This window comes from Columba livia, chromosome 2 (assembly GCF_036013475.1).
Source record: "Columba livia isolate bColLiv1 breed racing homer chromosome 2, bColLiv1.pat.W.v2, whole genome shotgun sequence".
NCBI lineage: Eukaryota > Metazoa > Chordata > Aves > Columbiformes > Columbidae > Columba > Columba livia.
The window spans coordinates 89,180,702-89,201,477 of record NC_088603.1 but is presented as its reverse complement, the minus strand read 5'-3'; the positions used below and the strand labels follow the sequence as shown (position 1 = coordinate 89,201,477).

Below are 20,776 nucleotides of genomic sequence, written 5' to 3'. Positions count from 1 at the left end.
TTATTTAAATTATCATTTATAAACCTAAATGGTAGTGAATTTCCATCCCCTTAATCTCCAGCAAGAAATATTATTGTATTAAGTGTGTCCTAGAGTCTCGGTTTTCTGAAGCAAAGAATGTTCTTACTGCACATGATGACATAGATAACCCTAAAAATAAGAACTGCGTATAAATGATGACAACATTTTCATCCAAAAAGAAGCCATTCTTCTCAAGAAGTGCTTAACTCTGCAGCTATGTTGGTGGCAGTTCAGATGTCTCTATTTTTAACTAACTACAGTAGGACTCAAGCATAACACATTATTTTCTATCTACAAATATCTGCATCCTTTCCAAATTAATTTTTGTGTACTCAGATATGATGAATAACCCTAGTGTTCTCAAACTCTGTCTCTTAATATCACTTGTATTGGTGTGATGCATTGCTAAGGAAAGTCTGTAATACTTTGAAAACTGGAATAAGGAATAGAGTGAAATAAAATACAACAAAGAACAGAGTGCTGTTTGTACTATCCTCTCTTATGTGAATCCTTATACATACTACATATGTGTGTATGTATATGCACACCTACACATATATATACACATACAAATATATATAAATAGATATAAGTATATATGGATAGTTATGAGCAAGGCCACAATGCTAGAGTTAAAAGAAATCTAAAGAAACTGCCACAAAATACTCATTTCACTGCAGTATAGTGTGCCTAGTACAGGGTTTAGGCCACAATTTAGCTTAGCCAAAAAGTATAAGGTAGTGTGGAGCTCAATACACTTTCTGAAGAGCTCTTCAACTTTCCCTTTACTGGTCACTGCACACACTCTTGTGAGAGGACCCTGACTGTGTTATCTAAAAGAAATGAAATGTGGCTTAACCGTTCAGATTCTGAATAGCCCAGAAAGTGAGTAAAACAAGTTTCATTTATTGCCCAAGTTATAATTAGTTTTCTCATTTTGGACATACCTGATTTTTTGCAGGATTAAAATGGCATTGATAGGACAGGCAGATCAACATAGTGGCCTGTCTAGAAAAAATAAATGAAAAACAGTATTTATCCCTCCTGTTAATCAGTGTTTTATTTAATGGGATGAGCTACAAGAACAATAAGCAAGAGCAGAGGACAATTAAAGAAAAAAAGACAGAAAAAGACTCAAAAAAGACAGAAAGTCTAGGTGAATTTTATTTTAAGTAGCACTACCAGCAAAACTAATATATAAACTATACAAGATTTCCTACAAGATTGCAGATTTAAGGTTTTATTCCTTTTTTTATGCCACTTTTCCAAAACTGAACATTTCTATGAAACTTTCCTTTTTTTACTTTCAATCCATTAATTTGCATTAAAGAGACTAAAAAGAACCAATGTCACATACTGTTCAATATTTAAAGACTGACAAAGACTCAGAAAAGTTAATCTTTGGGAGTGTGCACCAGCATACTTTCACTTCTTTTTTCCTACTTTAGCTAGTAACAACCAGTGGCAAAAAGCAGAAAGGGTATAGCTAACACTAAACTATAGATCAAATACTGCATAGTTTTGGAGGGCTCATAGTGAAGAAATTTCAAGATGTAAAAATCACTTTTTATACCAAGTAATAACTTGCTAGTACAAAGATAAAGAAGACTAGTATTAATAGTTAGATATTTTTTTTTTTGAGTAGTAGGAAATATTGATTTTAAGACAGACATATTTTTTTTTCTTTCACTTTTCTTAAAATGATTTTACCACAGTATTTGATAGTGATGGTTATGTTTATAAAGATAAAATGGAAGTGGAGGTCAGAATGTGCAGTGTAGGCAGGCAGAGAGGCCTAACAGAAATATTCTGCCCTAGAAGTGAAATTGTAATATGTGCAGTTGGTAAGCAATCATCTTATTCGATACATTTTAAATGAGTCTGAAACGAGTTATGTTCACTCAAGAGCACCTGGTGCACAGTAAACTTCCAAAACTTCCCTCCGTATAACACCTACAGAAAAAACATTTATTCAGAAATGGGAGAAAACATATGTAACCTTCAAAAGAGGCATGCTAAAAGCATTATGACATCAAAACATACATTATGCAAAGAAAAATTTAAAAAACTCCCACAAGAATTTTTTTTTTCTGATTTTCTCCCCTATCTCACTGGTCCGGGGGGGTGTAGCAAATGGATGTGTGGTGTTCAGCTACCTGCTGGGTTAAACCACAACACCACTGTGCAGCTGAAATACTTTTAATTTACATGGTTAAGTGAAATTATTAAAATATCTGTTTCTTTTATCAAAATTATGCACTGCAACCATTTCCAGAACTTTTTTTAGGAATCCAAATGTCATGTTCTAAACTTGAGAATGCTGCATATGTGTTGATGGAACAATTTGTCAAAATATATCTAAGGTGATGATCGGTTTATTTTACCTATTTTTTTTTTTATTTTGTGTGTGCATATGTGAGTGGGAAGGTAATGCCACCTTTGAGGATTATGAGATTGAATACAGTCTTCTAGATGTAGTCTTCTACAGTCTTCTAGATAGTCTTCTATACAATTCTATACTATCTCCCTTTTTTGTTTTCTTTTGAAATGATTCATAGATTTTAATGCATGAACATGGAAGCAAGTATTTCAAGGGAAAAAGTTTAGTTATAAGGATTTTTTTGCTTACAAAAACTTGACTTCCTTATTACATTAGGTCTGTCTTGGCACACTTAGTCCGCCCTCTGACAGCGTCATGTTTATGATGCTCTGTTTATGCAACTCCTAGCATGAGCCTTACCTTAATCACCTATTCCACTCAATTTTCATGGAAGCTTTTGCCTCAGGCTGAAAAGTCCTGGAGTTTAGGCTTGGCCCTTCTGTGTGGGAACAGTAAAGAATATTTCTGGTTCAGGCCACCTTTTGCTAGATCTCTAGAAAAAAGTGATAGGTTAGTACTAGCAGATGTGAAGGCTTTTAGACACAGGCCAGTTTCTAAAGGTCCTGGTCATAATTCATCTTATAAATAGCATATTGATCACAATACTTTTGGAATCAGTAAAAAAAACCCACACAAGGAAAAAACATTCAACTCTGGCTCTTCAGAGCAGTGTTTCCCCACAAAGCACCAGTCATAGAATCATAGAATCATAGCACCATTTTGATTGGAAAAAACCTTTAAGATTATCAAGTCCAACTGTTAACGCAACACAATCAGGTCCACCTCTAAACCATGTCCCTAAGAACTTAATCTTCACATTTTTTAAACAAATCTACAGCTAGTGACTTCTTAAACATGAAAATTACTCAGTGTTCAGTTCACAGGATAATAGTACAAAAAACTGTGGAATTAGCAGAGCTGAAAGGGAAATGCAAATCACAGTCAGGTACACAAATATCCACCAACAAATAAACATTAAATGAATTTGATTGTCTAGAGCGCAAGACTAAAACAAACTCAGAATAAGGGACTCCTGGATAGCTGTTGGGTAAAGAAACAGATTGTAATGAAAAATTATCAGTGGTGTTAGTAGGACTGCCTCTTAAAGTGTTCTAATATTTCTCATAAGACTTTATTGCCATCGATTATAATTTTAGAGCCATTAGCACAAGTGTGTTCAACACTAGACATGTCAAGTGTTGCAAGACATATAACATTATACTATAAGTATTAATAGTATGTACTAATAGTAATAATATTGTTATATAAACAAAATTTAAATGGAACACATTGAAATACTCAAAGAAATGAAACAACCTCAAAGGAAAAAAAAACAAAAAAAAACCCCAACCAACTACAATGTGTTTTTGTTTATGCTTATACATTTAATCCATTTTAGGATCATGCTGAAAAAATCCAGTTTGTTCACACATGTTGAGTGGAGTCTTATCAGTTAAGCAAAATCATTGAAGATGAATTTTAGATTAAGAAAACCTCACTGTTTGTCTGGTGAAGAGCAGGACTTTTCTTACAGATCTTGAGTCTGGCAGTGGGTATATCAGGCATCTGTACCAATCTGTATTTTCCCTGCTTGCTTGATGGGCAACGAAGAAGAGCTCCCTGAAACTAAATGCAAAAGCAACATTTATTAGAATATTAGACATTGAAAACACATACCTAGAGGTAGAGAATAAGAGGAAAGACTGGCTGAGAAATCTGAAGTGGGAGCCCAGTGGAGGAACCCTCAGGATGAGGTGAAAGCTGGGTCTATCATGCAGTTAAAGACAGCTTCTTGTTGCACATATATAAGAAGACAAATTTCTATTGCTCTAACAATCTTAATTCCATCACTACCAAACTTTAAGGCTTTACCTCTGGTTGACTATTTTGTTCTTACTGTTAGATGGAGGGTCTGGGATGAACTAAACCGATATGTTTGCAAATGACTGCAACTCTCCCTTGATTACAGAGAGAGAAACCTTTTGTTTAGGCTGAAGATGCTGAGTTATCTGCTGCTAACCGAACCTTTAGGAGGCTGTGGAAATTGTCACTGATGCGAGGCAAGCCCAGGGTAACAGTAAGCTGCTGAACTTTCTGAGAAGAATTCCAGTGAAATGACTGCACATCAATGAGTTTATAACAGTGAAATGAGCCACAACAGGAAGCTTTATCAGGAAGGAAAACTACCTTTTATTTTTGAACATCTAAAGTGACACTGTTTGAAAACAAATCCTGTGTTTTTAGTATGGAAATTTTATTGATAACAGATTTCTTTCTGCTGACACCTTGATTTTCTTTAAACACTCGCAGTTCTTTGGCAGTTCTTATTTTTTATGCCACAGTATTTCAGATAAACAAAGAATTCAGCTTGAGGCATTTTTCTGAAATTTGACAGCTCTTCTAGATTTCATTTCTTTGACATTTTTTAAGGAATAAGAGGGGCTACAAAACAAGGCAGTTCTGACAAATTACACACCATGTTTGAACCTTTTGTAAAGCCATTTTGAAATAGCATATTGCTGCTGTAGCTGATTTTGACGAATTTTATAAATGTGTCTGCAAATGCAAACCTACTCCACCTGACTTGAGCGACCATCTATACTAGAATGGGTAAATGGATTTTCTGTTTTTCTTGTCTCTTACTTGCTCATGTGCTTCACACTTTAGAAAGATAATTGAATGTAGTATATATTGAAACAGAAAATACTACTTTTTTCTTAAGTTGAAATTGAAACCTATAAGGTATAAGTTTTTAAATGACTTTTTTCCCTTTCTTTTAAAATGCTTTTTATCTATAAAAAAGGTCATGAGATGACTTTGAGCTTTTTCTTTTTTTTTTTTTTTTTTTAAATATATAATTCTGTACATAAGTCATACTTTCCTTTGAAGAAGCATATTAAAGGCTTTCAATTAGCATGCTCCTTGTCTTGGGGTGTGGTCTATGGAAATCACAAACTATTTTTCAGCTATTCCACATAACTAATTGCATGTCAATTACTTTGATTATGTATGTATTGCCAAAGTATGACCAGAATTTTATCTAGCCTCAAAGTAGAGAAAGTGTCTCAGTCACACTTGGTACATAGACCTTGGATTCAGTTAAGGTGGCCTTCAGTTTTCATGTTATCTACAGAAGTTGTATAAAGGCAGGTAAAGAATAAACCCATTTATAGATGAATAACGTGAGGTAAAAATGGAAGAAAGCTTACAGGAAAAAGAATGAAAACTGCTTTCCAAATGAGAAATCATTGGTAAAATTACTGTGGGAGTTTATAACCCTGATCTTGCAAGGAAGCTGGAGGCAGTGTAGTGCTATTAAAACACCATGAGACAGTCACTTCAGTTTTTCCTAAAAAGACTAACCTTCCGACGGTCCCTAAAGGAATAATTTCTTCCTTAGCACCTTTTCTCTATAAAAATTGAAAACAGGACATTATACCTAAAAACATTAACAGAACTTCTGCTTTTTAACTAGGAATGCATTTTAACCTCTTATCACAGAATCACACAGAATCACAGAATGTTAGGGATTGGAAGCGACCTCGAAATATCATCTAGTCCAATCCCCCTGCCAGAGTAAGAACACCTAGATATGCCTTTGTACCTCCTGTTCAATGATGATAAACAAACACAACCATGCTCTGTGTTCTGTTTGCTTGTGTCCTACTCCAAAAATGAAAAAAATAAACAAAAAACAAACCATGCCAAACAAACCCAAAACCTTTTACTATTTCGACTTTTTCAAGAGTTGAAGCTCTCTATTATGAAAATCTTTAGCTTAGGACTTCTGTCTCAGACATTATTTCAAGAGATTCTCAGTATTTCCATACCCTGGTCTGAGACAGCTTTATGGCTATTCCTTGTTTTCAAGCTTCTGGACTCATGACTGCCTGATTCTCAAAGCTATCCATCTGACTGGAAGGCAAATGATGTATTTCCCTTGACTGCTGACTTACCCTTTCATGAGAGATACAGATATCCTCCTGCATTGTATGTGCTAGTTTCAGACACATAAAAAGTCACAACAGAACAGCAATATTTTATTAAATATCATGGCTCATGTTACACCCTTTTCAGAGAAACAGGATCTATTCTATGCCAGGACAAAGCCAATTTTGGAATATTATTTAGAACATTACATGCTTTCTACAGTTTTTCATCTGTCTGTTCATTTACATACCCCAAAGTGAACTTGATCTTCCTTCATTGTGTTTACTTGAACAAATGGTGAAATAATTGTAAGATATGGAAGAAACAGAAGAGCAGGACTCTTACACAAAGGGATCAATTCTATCTGCTCTGCAACAGATTTCAGTGGCATTTAGGCTCTCCAAATGAGTAGCTTTTGTTACTTTTATTTTTTTTTTTTATTTTTTTTTTTTAATGTATAACTCTTGCCTCATTGCTTGGACATCTAGGAAAATAAAAATAGGTCAGGGCTTCAAAACCACATCAGTGGTACCTGAGAAGCAAATCTGATGCATCCTATAATTGATCCTGCGTGAGTGCTCAATAGCCAGTTTTTGGATGTGTTTTGCAATGTTGTCTTTCAAGATTTTTATTAAAAGGAAAAGATGAGAGGTTGTGCTGGTTTTGACTGGGATGGAGTTAATTTTCTTAATAGTAGCTAGTATGAGGTTATGTTCTGGTTTGTGTTGAGAACAGTGTTGATAATTCAGAGATGTTTTTGTTATGGCTAAGCAGTGCTTACAGAGTCAAGGCCTTTTCTGCTTCTCACACCACCCCACCAGCCAGTAGGCTGGGAGTGCACAAGAAGGTGGAAGGGGACACAGCCGGGACAGCTGACCCCTAAATGACCAAAGGGATATTCCATGCCATATGATGTCGTGCTCAGTATGTATTTTGGAGGAAGAAGAAAGTGGGGGACATTTGGAGTGATGGCATTTGTCTTCCCAAGAAACCACTACACATGATGGAGCCCGGCTTTCTTGGAGATGACTGAACACCACTGGGGGATGAGTGAGCAAGTGGCTGTGTGCAGCTTAGTTGCTGGCTGGGGTTAAACCATGACAGAGAGAACAAGAAAACCTTCTGTGGCAAGAATATGGTGGTATCAGCACCCTGTCCTCTGCAAAAGGACATTCTGCAATTTCCATTCTGTCTCTCTGTACTCTACATTTGGGCATCAGAGCTTTCTGAACACTGATATTTATGTTCTTTGTGACCATTAAATGAAAGCGTTTCATACAATTTTGCATTTGTTGTAGCTGATGTGCCAAACCAAGTGCAAACTGATGCATAGCTCTTACATTTTCAATACTTCTAATGAAGTGCCATTGTTTTATTTTAGAAGAGACATAGCATGGCACCAACATAGCTGGTATCAATCTCTTTGTTGAATAAGAAGTCTGATTTCAATTCAAGAGCCAATAATGGAACATTAACACCAAGAAAAACATCCAATGTCACCTTTAAGTCAGCAGGTGTGAGAAATAAATGTTAAAAGGTTTCTTCCTTTGTTCCTTCCAAGGACTGGAATTAGCTAAATTATTGTATTAACCAACCTCAATCCCACATTTCAGTAGATAAAAATTATTGCTTTATGTTTTCTCTTGTGAATTCTTATAAATACGAATTAAAAATTTTAATTACAAAACTTCACAATTTCTTCTTAAGCACAGGCTGTTTTAATAAACAGAACAGGAAACAAAGACATTTGCTAACAGATCTGTGATAAATGACTATCAAAGAAGCAACAGGAGGTTAAATGGAACTAAGGTCAATTTCTTTAAAACTACTACTGAATATTCACAGGAAACACCTTGCAGTACGTATCCAGCTTTCAAAAGGAAACAGAAAACTAAAGTAAATATCATATCTGAATGAGCTTTCTTTTTGGCACCTTCTGTTCAGCTGTGGAAGTGGTTGGTTACAGACTTCAAATAGCTGCTCTAGCTATTAAATTTTAATAGAAGTAGAAAAGAAGCATAGAAGGAAACCAATAATGACCATCTTTTAGCCAATAATTTCATATGAGGAGAAGCTAAGCATTTGGATTCTATTTTCTCAAAATAAATGAACTGAGAAGGAATATGATACAGCTCCATAAAATCATGGGATTGCCTGTGACATTATAACTCACTATTCCTCACAAAATGAGAAGCTGAAAGCACACAATGACCCTCTTACGAGGTTCAAGGTATGTACTTTATGGCAAAGGGACATATCTTTTCATACAGTTTGTACTGTGGAACTTGGTGTCACAGAATTTTTTAGAGGGAAAACATAAAACAGGGTTCAAAGAAGGAGGCTGGAAAAATCATATTTAAAGTTATTCATGTTTTTAAACACAATGATCCAGTCATGTTCTCTGATTCGGAAGTCCTTATGTTGATGGACGATAGAAGCTAGAAATATGATACATTGGGAAAGGCCTGAATACTAAAATTCTCCAGAAACATCTGCTTGTTGTTAAAGGAGTTGTACTAATATAGGTAGGCCTTTGGTGTCATCCAGTAGGAAGGGTAAACCAGGGTCATACTTAGTGCCATGCAACAAGAAGCTGAAAACTACACATTTTTCCTGGCATAGGAGTCGGTTGGTTAAGAAATTTTTCTTAACAGGTATCTAAGCATTTTCAGCTTCCCTTGTGACAGGAGGGAGCAAAATAAAGTTAAGAGAAAAAAAATTACTTTTTATTAGGCAATTTGTATTCTTAATCCTTATCTTCTCTAAAAATGAAACAGCGGCTGCACCAGAGAATATTTGCTTCTTTAAGTCCCCCAAGTCAATTATTAGATCATCAAGAAACTATTCAAATAATCAATTTCTGTTCCAAGAACACAAAAAACAGCACAGATTTATTCTTACACCTCTTTTCATGTTGTAATCACTTGAGGAAGAGCAGTTATGATACAGGAGTTTTAAACTGCTTTTCGTATTGGCTCTGTGTTTTTCTTTGCCTGATGATAGTATTTCATTATATTGCAATAAAACTTTAGTGCTGGTACAACTTGTTCCTGCTGTAATTTAACTGTTTCAATTTTTTTTTTCTTTTTTTTTTTTTTTTTTTTCTTCTAAGAGTGTCAAAGAAGCAATTTTTAAGTCTAAATAGCATAAGCCAACTACATGGTGAAGGAAAAGCCTTTCAGCAAGCAGGAAGCATACATGTGACTGTTTAGCCTCATGGAGAGGTGAGCTAAGAAAATATAATGCTGTTTTGTGTTGCAGGACAGCTACACCAGAAAAATCACAGGGAAAAAAAATCTTGACATTGTTCAAGCAACCTGCAACACTTACAGTGTTCCTGATCTCACCGCATTGTCGTGAATACCTTATTGTGCCAATGGGCTAAAAGGAAATTTGTACAAAAATGTTTCAGAACAGCATGATTAAAGTTTTTGATGGTTTGGACTTTTTTGTCAACTAGTGAGCTTTAGGACTACTGGGACTTCAGGAGAATCACATTTCCAAGTCAAGCAATGGGACTCCAAAATGACATAATACAAGGTTGTGTAAGCACCTGTAACATATGACAAAATAGGGACTGGTCACATCCTCCTTCACCAGAATACCCCTTACCACATCCCAAATAGCTTTTAGGGTATGTATTTATACCTTGTACCATTGGTGCATTGGTATTTTGATCTTAGATGAAATACTCAATGAAAATGACTATTCAACTTCTATAGAAATTGGTTTGTACTGCTGTTTCTTCATCAGGAATTTGATCAATGGCCATAGAATTCCACAGTCATTTGCACATTTGCTGAAATGCTGATTAACACCTAATTCTGGATGCACAATCATCTGTCAACAACACATGCGTTTGTCAGATTTAGAAGGTTGATTTGACTCATTTTAATATCATACATATTGCAAATTACCTTATTAGAGTACACAACTGGGACAAAAACTGAATTAAGTAGCTCTTTTCAAGTTGTGGCTCCTGTCTTTAATATGTAGCCACAGCCTTTTTGAAAGATATCAGCTCATAAGTGATTGAATCAGAGAGCCAGGGGAGCTCAATTCAGTAAAAGTGCCAAAAGAAATAAGTCTTAAATCACTGGGTAAAAAGTTTAATTCCACAAAGGCCAATAAGAAAACAAGCCTCCAGATTTTGTATTCCTTAGTGTTGTTAAAAAGATTATGCTACTCAAAATGGAGAACTGAAGTCTTACGAAGCAAATATATGCATTTTAATGTTTCTAATCGGTAATTAAGTCTTTCTTGATACAGCATTTGCCCCTTTATATAAATTAAAGCTAAAGACCAGCAGCAGAAGAGCAAGTGTTTTCAAAAGTCCATGGTCTGAAGTGAGTGACTTGTGAAACTGTCAAACAAAACGCAATAATAGTTACCAGCTCAAGCCTTACATTAAGTATGTTAAAATAAGACTGCTTATGAGCACCATTTTTTTCCAGCTGTCAAAATATAAGTCAATCTCACAGTCAACAGAGTGGTCTATTATCACAGTACCTGGGCACTTCTACTATGACTGTACGTGTTGTACTTGGTACAAATGACTTACACTGAGATATTTATCCTCAGGAATATCAGTAGTTTCCTTTTGAGTTCATAATTTTGTTTCCTCGATATGCAAGAATAAAGATGGCTCAGGGTAAGGCTTAATTTGAAATACAGTACTGAATATATATATATTTTGGCTTTTGTTGCATGTAAAATTTTTGTTATGTCAAAGATATCAGCAAATAAATTAGCCTTACTTCTTTTTTCCTGGAGGACCAGTGAGGGGAGGATCCTACACTTTTTGTACAAAGTCCTGCTTCTGCATATCCACTGCAAATCTATTACAATGTTTTGGCTAGAGAAAAATTGAGAACAAACCAGATGAATTACAGGCAATGCCACGGAGACTGTACTGTCTCCTCTTACCCATTTTTACAGTTTTCATAATTTAAAACAAAAACAAAACTCACAAGATAATTTTCTACATAAAATGATTATATTTGGAAACTTAAGCAGAAAAGCAACCTGCACCCTTCAATAGCAAGAAGATTATTCAAATTATATTATTGTTGTTAAAGAAAATGCAGCACCCTGCATCAACAACCTCTATGAGGTAAAAATTCAGAAAGTGCATGAAAGTACAGGAATAGAGGTAAATCCAAAGTCTGAGAAATTCAACAAGAACTAAACAAATGAAGTTTACAATAGGAGGTAGATGAACAAGAAGACAAAAATGGTTATGAAGTACATAGTTGAAAAAAAAACCCAAAAAACACAACCCAGTTATAACAATGTCATTAAGAATTCATTGGAGATCTATAGCTCTTTTTTAATTTCTTTTTTTTTTTTTTCCAGCTGCCCAGGTTCCTCTTGTCAATAATGTTAATTACTGTATTTATGAAGTGACGTTAACATGCATGAAGACTAAGCTTGATCAGAGCTGCTCCTTACTACCAAGTCACAAAAATGACCCAAAATAATAGTTTCATTTAACAGGAATTGATTGTGTTTCTTTTCTGTACACTCAAGAAAGAAAGCATCATCTCAACAACAATCAGTTCAGAAAGATAGAAGGAAAACTGTTGAAAGGGCGCATTATTTAACACACAAATATTTAAACCCATACTTTGACTAACATCACTCTTACAAAAAAAATCATCTGTCTTTCATCAACTTCTAGTTTTGGACAAGTGTTATGTCATAATTGCTAGAATGGGCATGACAAGAAATGAAATTAATATTTTATCCAAAAGTTAAATTTGAGAGGGATGATTTAACATGTTACATAATATTTGCTCAATGATCAAACTGTGCCATTTGGATTTAAAAATTAGACACCTCCACTTAATTACATCCTAATCTTCTGTCCATTTTTAATGTGTTTTTGTTCATTTTGGTAACCATAGAATCACAGAATGATTTGGGTTTTAAGGGATCTTAAAGATCACTTAGTTCCATCCCCCATGCCGTGGGCAGAGACACCTGCTACTAGACCAGGTTGCTCAAAGCCCCGTCCAGCCTGGCCTTGAACACTTCCACATCCACAACTTCTCTGGGCAGCCTGTTCAAGTGCCACACCACCCTCATAGTCAAGAATTCCTTCCTCATGTCTAGCCTGAATCTACCCTCTGTTAGTTTAAAACCATTAGCCCTTGTCTTATCACTACATTCCCCTGCAAAAAGTCCCTCTCCAGCTTTCTTATAGTTCCCTTTTAGGCACTGGAAGGCTGCTATGTGGTCTCCCCACAGCCTTCTCTTCTCCACGCTGAACAACCCCAACTCTCAGCCTGTCCTCATAGGAGAGGTGCTCTGGCCCCTCTGATCCTCTTCATGGCCCTCCTCTGAACTCACTCTACAGGTCCATGTCCTTCATAGACTGGAAGCCCCGGAGTTGAACATAGTACTCTAGGTTGGACCTCATGAGAGTGGAGTAGAGGGTGAGAATCACTTCCCTCGACCTGCTGGTGATGGTCCTTTTGATGTTGCCCAGGGTACGGTTGGCTTTCTGAGATGCAGGTGCACATCACTGGCTCATGTTGAACTTGTTGTCAACCAACACCCCCAAGTCCTTCCCCTCCAGGCTGTTCTGAAGCCATTCTCTGCTCAGCCTATATTTGTGGTTGGGACTACCCTGACCCATGTGCAGGACCTTGCTCTTGGCCTTGTTGAACTTCATGAAGTTTGCACAGATCCACCTTTCAAGTCTGTCAAGGTCTCTTCGGGTTGCACTCCTTCCATCCAGCATGTCAATGGCACCACACAGCTTGGTGTTGTTGGCAGACTTGCAAAGGATGCACTCAGTCCCACTGTCCATGTCACTGACAAAGGTCTTAAACAGCACTAGTCCCAATACCAACCTCTGAGGAAAGCCAACGGTCTCTATTTGGACATTGAGCCATTGACCAGAACTCTTTGAGTGTGACCGTCCAGCTAATTCCTTACACACTGAGTAGTCCATCTGTCAAATACATGTCTTTTCAATTTAGAGACAAGGTTGTCACGAGGGACAGTGTCAAACATTTTGCACAAGTCCAGGTAGATGACATCAGTTGCTCTTCCTTATCCACAATTGCTATAACCCTGTGGTAGAAGGCCACCAAATTTGTCAGGCATGATTTGGCCTTAGTTAAGCCATGTTGGCTGTCACGAGTCACCTCCTTATTTTCCACATGCCTTAGCACAGTTTCTAGGAGGATCTGCTCCATGATCTTGCTGGTCATGGAGGGGAGACTGACTGGCCTGTAGTTCCCCAGGTCTTGATTTTTCCCCTTTTTAAAAATGAGGGCTATTTTTTCCCAATTTCAGTCAGTGGGAACTTCACTGGACTGCCACAACTTCTCAAATGTGATTTAGCAGCTTCATCTGCCAGTTCACTAAGGACCCACAGATGCATCTCATCAGGTCCTATGGACTTGTACACCTTCGGGGTCCTTAAATGGTCTCTAACCTGGTCTTTTCCTACAATTGGTAGTTCTTCATTCTCACAGTCCCTGCCTTTGCCTTCTGTGACTTAGGCAGTGAGGCTGGAGCACTTGCCAGTGAAGACTGAGACTAAAAAGTTGTTGAATATCACAGCTTTCTCCATGTGCTACGTAATTGTGTCTCCCATTTCCTTCTGGAGAGGACCCACATTTTCCCTAGTCTTATTTTTATCACTAATTTACCTATAGAAGTGTTTCTTGTCGCCCTTGATGCCCCTGTGCAGATTTAATTTTATCAGGGATTTAGCTTTCCTAACCTGATCCCTGCTCAGACAATTTCTCTGTATTATTCCCACACCACTTGTCTTTGTTTCTACTTTCAGTAGGTTTCTTTTTTGTAGTTTGAGTGTGTCCAGGAGTTCCGTGTTCATTCATGCAGGCTTCCTGGTGGTTTTGCTTGACTTTCTTTGTTAGGATGCATTGCTCCTGAGCCTGGAGGAGGTGACTCTTGGCTATTAACCATGTCTCTTGGGCCCCTCTTCCCTCCAGGGCTTTATCCCATCGTACTCTGCCAGTCAGACCACTGAAGAGGTCGAAGTCTGCTCTCCTGAAGTCCAGGGTAGTGAGCTTGCCATGCACCCTCCTTGCTGCCCTAAGGATCTTGAACTCCACCATTTCATGGTGATTGCAGCCAAGGCTGCCCTTAACATTCACGTGCTTTCCATTGTAACACTTTCCATTGCAAGAAATATTACTGGGGAAGCACAGCCTGTGTAAAAAAGAACTGCAACAATAACATGTACATCTACCTTAAACTGTGAGTCCAAAAAGATAAAATGTTAAAATAGTTTCATACACTAAGGAGAAAGGGACATTTCAATTGTGTATGAAAGGTTAGAATAAACTGCATGTCTAGCATGAGCAATATGTTAAAAGCAGTTTATAAAGTGTTATTACCAGGTTCTCCTTTTGTAGAAGAAAGATCAAGTGCAGTAAGTCTTCAGCCATAGACACCCTGGTTCATCCTGCTTAACCTAAAGTACTTAACTGCAACACCTTGTTAAAAATGCACTTGACTGTGCGTTATTTTATAATTAGTGGAGAGAGCCCAATACCTCCAGAATGAAATTTTGTCCAGTTACATATTTGAATCATCCTCTGAAGGCATCTGTTCCTTTTCATTGACTAGGGTGACTAAGCTTCTAACTTCTATGCCTCAATTAAGTGCTTAAAGTTAAGTAGGATGAGTCCAGGTGGTGAAAGATCACAGAAAACTTTTCCACTGTGTTTCATATAACAAGCACTATAGAAATAAATAACTCTGTTTATATTAGCAATGCTCCTAGGAAGACATAAGATTTGTCTCCCTGCAAAGATGTTCACAGGAACATCTGTCAACCCTCCTGTGGTGGGTTAACCTGGACTAGCAGCTGGACATCTACCCAGCCTCTCACTTGTTCACCCTCTCCAGAGCAGGGATAGAAAATAATCTGAAAAGTCTCATAAAGATATGAAGATTGATTAACCACTTACAGTCAGTGGCAAAACAGACTGGACTTTGGGAAAATTAATTTAAATTATTGTCAATTAAAATATATGTAGATAGTGAGAAACAATGAGCAATACACTTCATCCACCACCTTTTTTTCATAGACTCAAATACATTCCTTCATTCTAGAGTCCAGCATTGCAGAGGCAGTGAGGAATTGGGAGTAAGTACACAACAGTTCCTCTCTGCTACTCCTTTTTCCTACTCTTTTCCCTTGCTCAAATGTGGGGTTTCCATGGGCTGCATCTTCCTTCAGGCATGTCCACATGCTGCAACACAGCATCCTTCATGGGCTGCAGTGTGGACATCTGCTCAACATGGAGCACCTCCTCCTTCTCCTCCTCTGGCCTTGGTGTTCCCTCTACTGTTTCTCTATTTTTTGTGCCCTCATTCACTGTCTGTTCAGAATTTTCTGCCCTTTGTTAGATACATTTTCCCCAAGGCAGCCATCCATGTCTGACTGGCTCAGCTGTGCCCTGCAGTGGGTCTGTTTGGAGCCATCTGTGTCGGGCATGGGACAGCCCAAGACTCTCCTCATGGATGCCACTCCTCTAGCTCCCCACTACCCACGCCTTGGCATGAAAATCCAATACACCTCCCATTCACAAGTAGACACACATTTATTTTGTAAGTCATTATGAAGTTGCACATAAAAGCTCTGTATTATTCTAGAAAGGATATTAATGAGACAGGTGTAAGACTTTTCTCACTGATAGTTCATTTGATTGTAAAGATAAGAGTTTTTTTCTTTCTTTCTTTCTTTCTTTCTTTCCAGTGGGACTTTTTAGTTTTGGATGAAATAATTTCCCCAAAGGACAGCTCTCAGGATGTAGCACTGAGCTGAGGGTATTCTCTGTGGTGTTAAACAGCAATTACTTTCATCCTGTGCTTCCAGAACTGATGAGCCTGTTCCTTTCAAAAGACAGTTCAGATACTCTAGGGATTCAGCAAGATGTGGATGCAGAATCACAAGTCCACCAAAACCTTTTATGTTGCATGTTTGGATGTTTTCACCTATAGAAATGCTAACTTAAGACAGAGAACTGCTGGAGAGAGTCCAGCGTAAGGCAACCAAGATGATTAAGGGAGTGGAGCACCTCCCTTATGAGGAAAAACTGAGGAGCTGGGTCTCTTTAGTTTGAAGGAGACTGAGGGGTGACCTTATTAATGTTTATAAATATACAAAGGGTGAGTGTTATGAGGATGGAGCCAGGCTCTTCTCGGTGACAAACAATGGTAGGACAAGGGGTAATGGGTTTAAACTGGAACATAAGAGGTTCCACTTAAACTTGAGAAGAAACTTCTCAGTGAAGGTAACAGAGCATTGGAACAGGCTGCCCAGGGAGGCTGTGGAGTCTCTTACTCTGGAGACATTCAAAACCCACCTGAACACATTCCTGTGTAGCCTCATCTAGGTGTTCCTGCTCTGGCAGGGGGATTGGACTAGATGATCTTTCGAGGTCCCTTCCAATCCCTAGCATTCCATGATTCTGTGATTCAATCCGGAATGTGTCTGATGTCTAAGGGAAGAAGAAGGTGCTGTAGAATCTTTTGCATCTGTAGATATAAAGTGCAAATAAGTTGACTGCAAATTATTTTAGGAAATTACCTAAAATGGCTCAGGTAGCTCAGTTTATACAAGGCAAAAACAGAGTAGGTTAATTCCTCTCCAAGTTAAAGTACACAGCTATACAGGTAAAGTATGAGCAATTAGGCACCTAGTTCACAAATACCAATACTGATTTTGTTATTGGTTTCTTTTTTTTTTTTTTTTCTGAACATTTGAGTGGAAGATAGGAAGCAGGTCCCTTATTCCTCCCTCATATTGGAAAAAAATAATTGTCCAGGTTTTCTTATATCACTCCAGGTCACCTGTTCTCAAGTCTTCTGAAAGAATATAAAACTACATGTCTTGCTATTGAACTGTACAAACTATAGGTCCTTTACCTCTCTGAGATTACATGGTCCTGCTGAAGTTTCACAGGGCTCATTTCAATTCTGAAGAACCCTGAAGCTCAGACCAACTTAAAAAGTGATTAGTGATTATGAAAAACATCACAGTCTTAAACAATCAAGCTGCCAGTACTGACTAGAGGAACTGACTTTTCTTTACATATGTGTCCTAACACAGGGCTGTCTTCCAGAAAAACAAGATGAAACTAGTGGAGTCTAATTTCAACATCACTGATATTTTAATTTATTCCTAGTTGTCACATATTATGTAATTAATGTAGCATAATCAAAGAAATACTTCTAGGAAAGAGCCAGTTCTGGTGCTACAGGCAAAGTTTTTTGTTATCACTAGGTTATTACAAAGAGATTTCCCTTCTTAGAGGAATTAATACAGATGCATGGATTGCATAAAATTAGTAAACAAGCAAGATGTTGCACTAGAGTAATGAATAAGCCTCTTTTATAAGAGCTGGCTGCTATCGAGTGCCTCAGCTAACAGACTGGCTTGAAAGCTCACCACATAGTAGCTCATGCTTTTAAGTGTGGAAGTGTGTGATACAGTCTTAAGAATTGGATTTTGAAGAAGCAATGGGGAAATGCATGCCAGGTAAACAGAACTATATGACTAAGTAAACTTCAGCACTGGTGCTCTGACTTATGCCTCCTTCAGACCAGACCTTGATTCTGCTAGTTTTTACCAGATGGAATGGGAGCCGTTTCTGAAAGCACTGTTCAACTTTGATTTCTTTAGAGGTCATAGGTTTGATGATGAGAATAATGATGACTTTCTGCCTAGCTGGCCCACTGATTCTTTCACTGTCACTGGCAGCTACATTGACACTAAGATCTTGATAAAATGGTCTGATTTTACATATGCCTGTAAGTTTATGTTAAACATTTGTTTCTTATTGCAGTCCTGTGTTACAGCTCTTTTGTGTGATTTTTCAGCGTCCAGTGGAAAACATACCCCATGGTGATCCAGAGGAGCTTTCTTGACACATACTCACCCTGACTACCAGGTCTTTGAAGCACCAGATACTGGGATAGAAAACAGAACTCTTTGGCATGCCTTTCACAAACCTGTGCACCACCGAAGTGAGAAAAAAATATACATGCCAGAGCTCACTGCAAGGATCATCCTCTGCCAGCTGGGCTTGCAAACAAGTTACAGGCTTCTTGAACAAATAGTGTTGAGAAAATCTGTGAACCAAATGTCCAAATAACCTGAGGCTCAGTTTGACCAATGACCAAGATAAGTTCTGAAGCTCTGTTCTGAGCTGAAAGATGATATGAAACAATTTTCCTGTGGCTTTAACCACCTGTGAGCCTAGAATAAATTCCTATTAATTCCACTGGCTGAGATGGAGTAAGGTTAGATTTATTCATGTTTTTCCTTAGAAAACAGCTGAGCGAAACAACTGGCAACTGACTGCATCACCCAAAAGTGGTGACAACTTTTTCTGAATTGTTGTTGAAATAAGACTGCGTAGAACCTGATTCTGTGGATACGCTCAACCAGTGAAGAAAATCAGTTTCTCTTTTAGTGAATTTTCCTTTCAGCTAAGTTCTTCTAAATAACTGCACTTTTCTGAAGTTGGCTACGTATTTTCATAAACAGACATAGCAATGTAATGCAAGGTCGCTGATAAGAATTCATGGTACATAAGTGAAAGGGGTGTATTTGCAAGGAGGGCAAACAGAACAGGTGACTAAAACTGACCAACTAATTATTCCATCCCACCCACGTCATACAGCATATGAAAATGGGAGATCACGAGGGTCTCATTCTCTTCGACTATGGCCGACATCTGGAGAGGACCCTGCCTGCCTTCCCTGCTATCTGAGGCCTAGTGACAGGCTGAGCTGTTGCTGGGAATTTCAAGATCGGTGTTGTGTATTTTGTATTATTTTGTCTATTTTATTAGTGACATTAGTAAAACACTTTTAACTTTTTCCAACTTGGAAGTCTGTCTCTCTTTTCCTCCTACCACCTTTCCTTGGTGGAGAGCGGGGGAGCTGGAGGAGGGAGGGTGTTAACAGAAAGCGTCTGCTACAGTTTATTGTTACCCTGCATTAAACGGTGACAGATTAGTTGGTGCACAACCAGTGAAAACTATTTTCTAAGGGTTCTTTTATTGTTGATTTACTCCTTACTAATTTTCTGAACTAAGATGCACTTTGCAAACTTGATTCCATGACAGAGCCTTGCTGGATTATTCCTTAACCTTAGTTACCTAGATAAAAATAGTTTCATATTCCATTGTCACAGAAAGGAGGGGAAAAAAAAAAAAAAAAAAAAAAAGGGAAAAAATCCCCATTAAAAAAACTAAATAAGGTAAAATTAATGTGCCAAACAAAAAAGAACAGTAAAAAAAAGTACATATAAACCCTAATTCTTGCAATGTAATGGGCTCTGAGTTATTTCTCGTATTACAGAAGCAACAAAAATGAACTGATTAGCGACAGGGATTATTTTCTGATTTATGTTTCTTGGGAGGGGAAGAGCAGACATGTTACCTCAAAAGAAAAGATTGGTGAAAGCATTCAGAATTTCACTGGTCTGTTACTGGGATCCACACAGACATGTGCTCTAAAGAGAAACAGAATTTTTCCTTCAAGAAGGGTCATTGCTTTGGAAAGATGAGCCTGAATCTTGTTTTGCTGGTTTGCTTTTAATTTCCAAATTAAAACCCAAGTAAGAGAAAATGGAATTCTTGGATGTCTGAGTGCTGAGATTTCCTACTGTCATACAATAAACCCTTTTCCACAACCTGAAATCAGACTAAGGTGACAACTATATGCCACAATGTCTCATTTTTTTGAGGACAGGATGCCAGACAGTAGTGAACCCAATGCTTGTTACAGTAAATAGTATTTTGTGCTTCAAGACATTGCAGAACGTCTTAGCAATGCCTCAAGACATTACTGAATGAACAGTATTTTCCCTCTTTGTGGCCTTTTGGCAGGGCAACATTTCTATATTTGACATTCCACCATTTAAAAAAAAAAGGAGTTCAGCTTTATCAAGCCAAAGAGCATTTGTCCCTCAGCCTGTGTTATCCATGACTGTATTTGTTCTCAGTGTTTTAATTGGTAACATGAGAGTTTTAAGACTAAAATTAAAAAAAAAAAAAAGATAACTTTTTAAGTTTCAGTTACTTTTTCTTTGTGGGTTGGTTGTGGACTTTTTTTGTATGTTCATTTTTTGTGCATATGTGTGCTAAGTAGGATGTCATTCCTGAGTGTTAGAAATCTTAGAAAGTTTTCCTAAGAAGCTTCAGGAACAGGCTCTCAGAAGAAAACAAGATAAAAACATCTATGTTAGAATCAGAAGATAAGCAGATTCCCTGTAATGTAACAGAGAAGCTGTCCTTTGTGCTTAGAGCAATGTTAGCTGTGGTGGCAACAATCTTTACAAAGCACTCCATTATCTTGGAAAGAAAGCTACTGCTGTCAAAAGTCAAGTTAGCTCTAAACAAGCAGTCTAGCTAGGTCTTGAGTGCTAGATAGGTTTCCCAGATA

The 20,776-nt window shown here is 37.6% G+C and overlaps 1 long non-coding RNA gene across 3 annotated transcripts in view; it reads right to left on the bottom strand.

Annotated features, from left to right (window-relative positions):
• Window positions 1-659: 659 nt before the first annotated feature.
• The window catches only part of LOC135578568 (uncharacterized), a 58,100-nt gene continuing 37,983 nt past the window's right edge, over window positions 660-20,776 (bottom strand). The window contains exons 5-7 of one of the 3 annotated variants that reach the window (XR_010470355.1): window positions 3,901-4,027; window positions 2,762-2,840; window positions 660-1,029 (exon numbers count right to left, since the gene is read on the bottom strand). This is a non-coding gene — a long non-coding RNA (uncharacterized LOC135578568). Of the gene's footprint in view, window positions 4,028-20,776 lie in introns of all 3 variants that reach the window. The other 2 variants (XR_010470354.1, XR_010470353.1) reach the window with 2 other exon arrangements.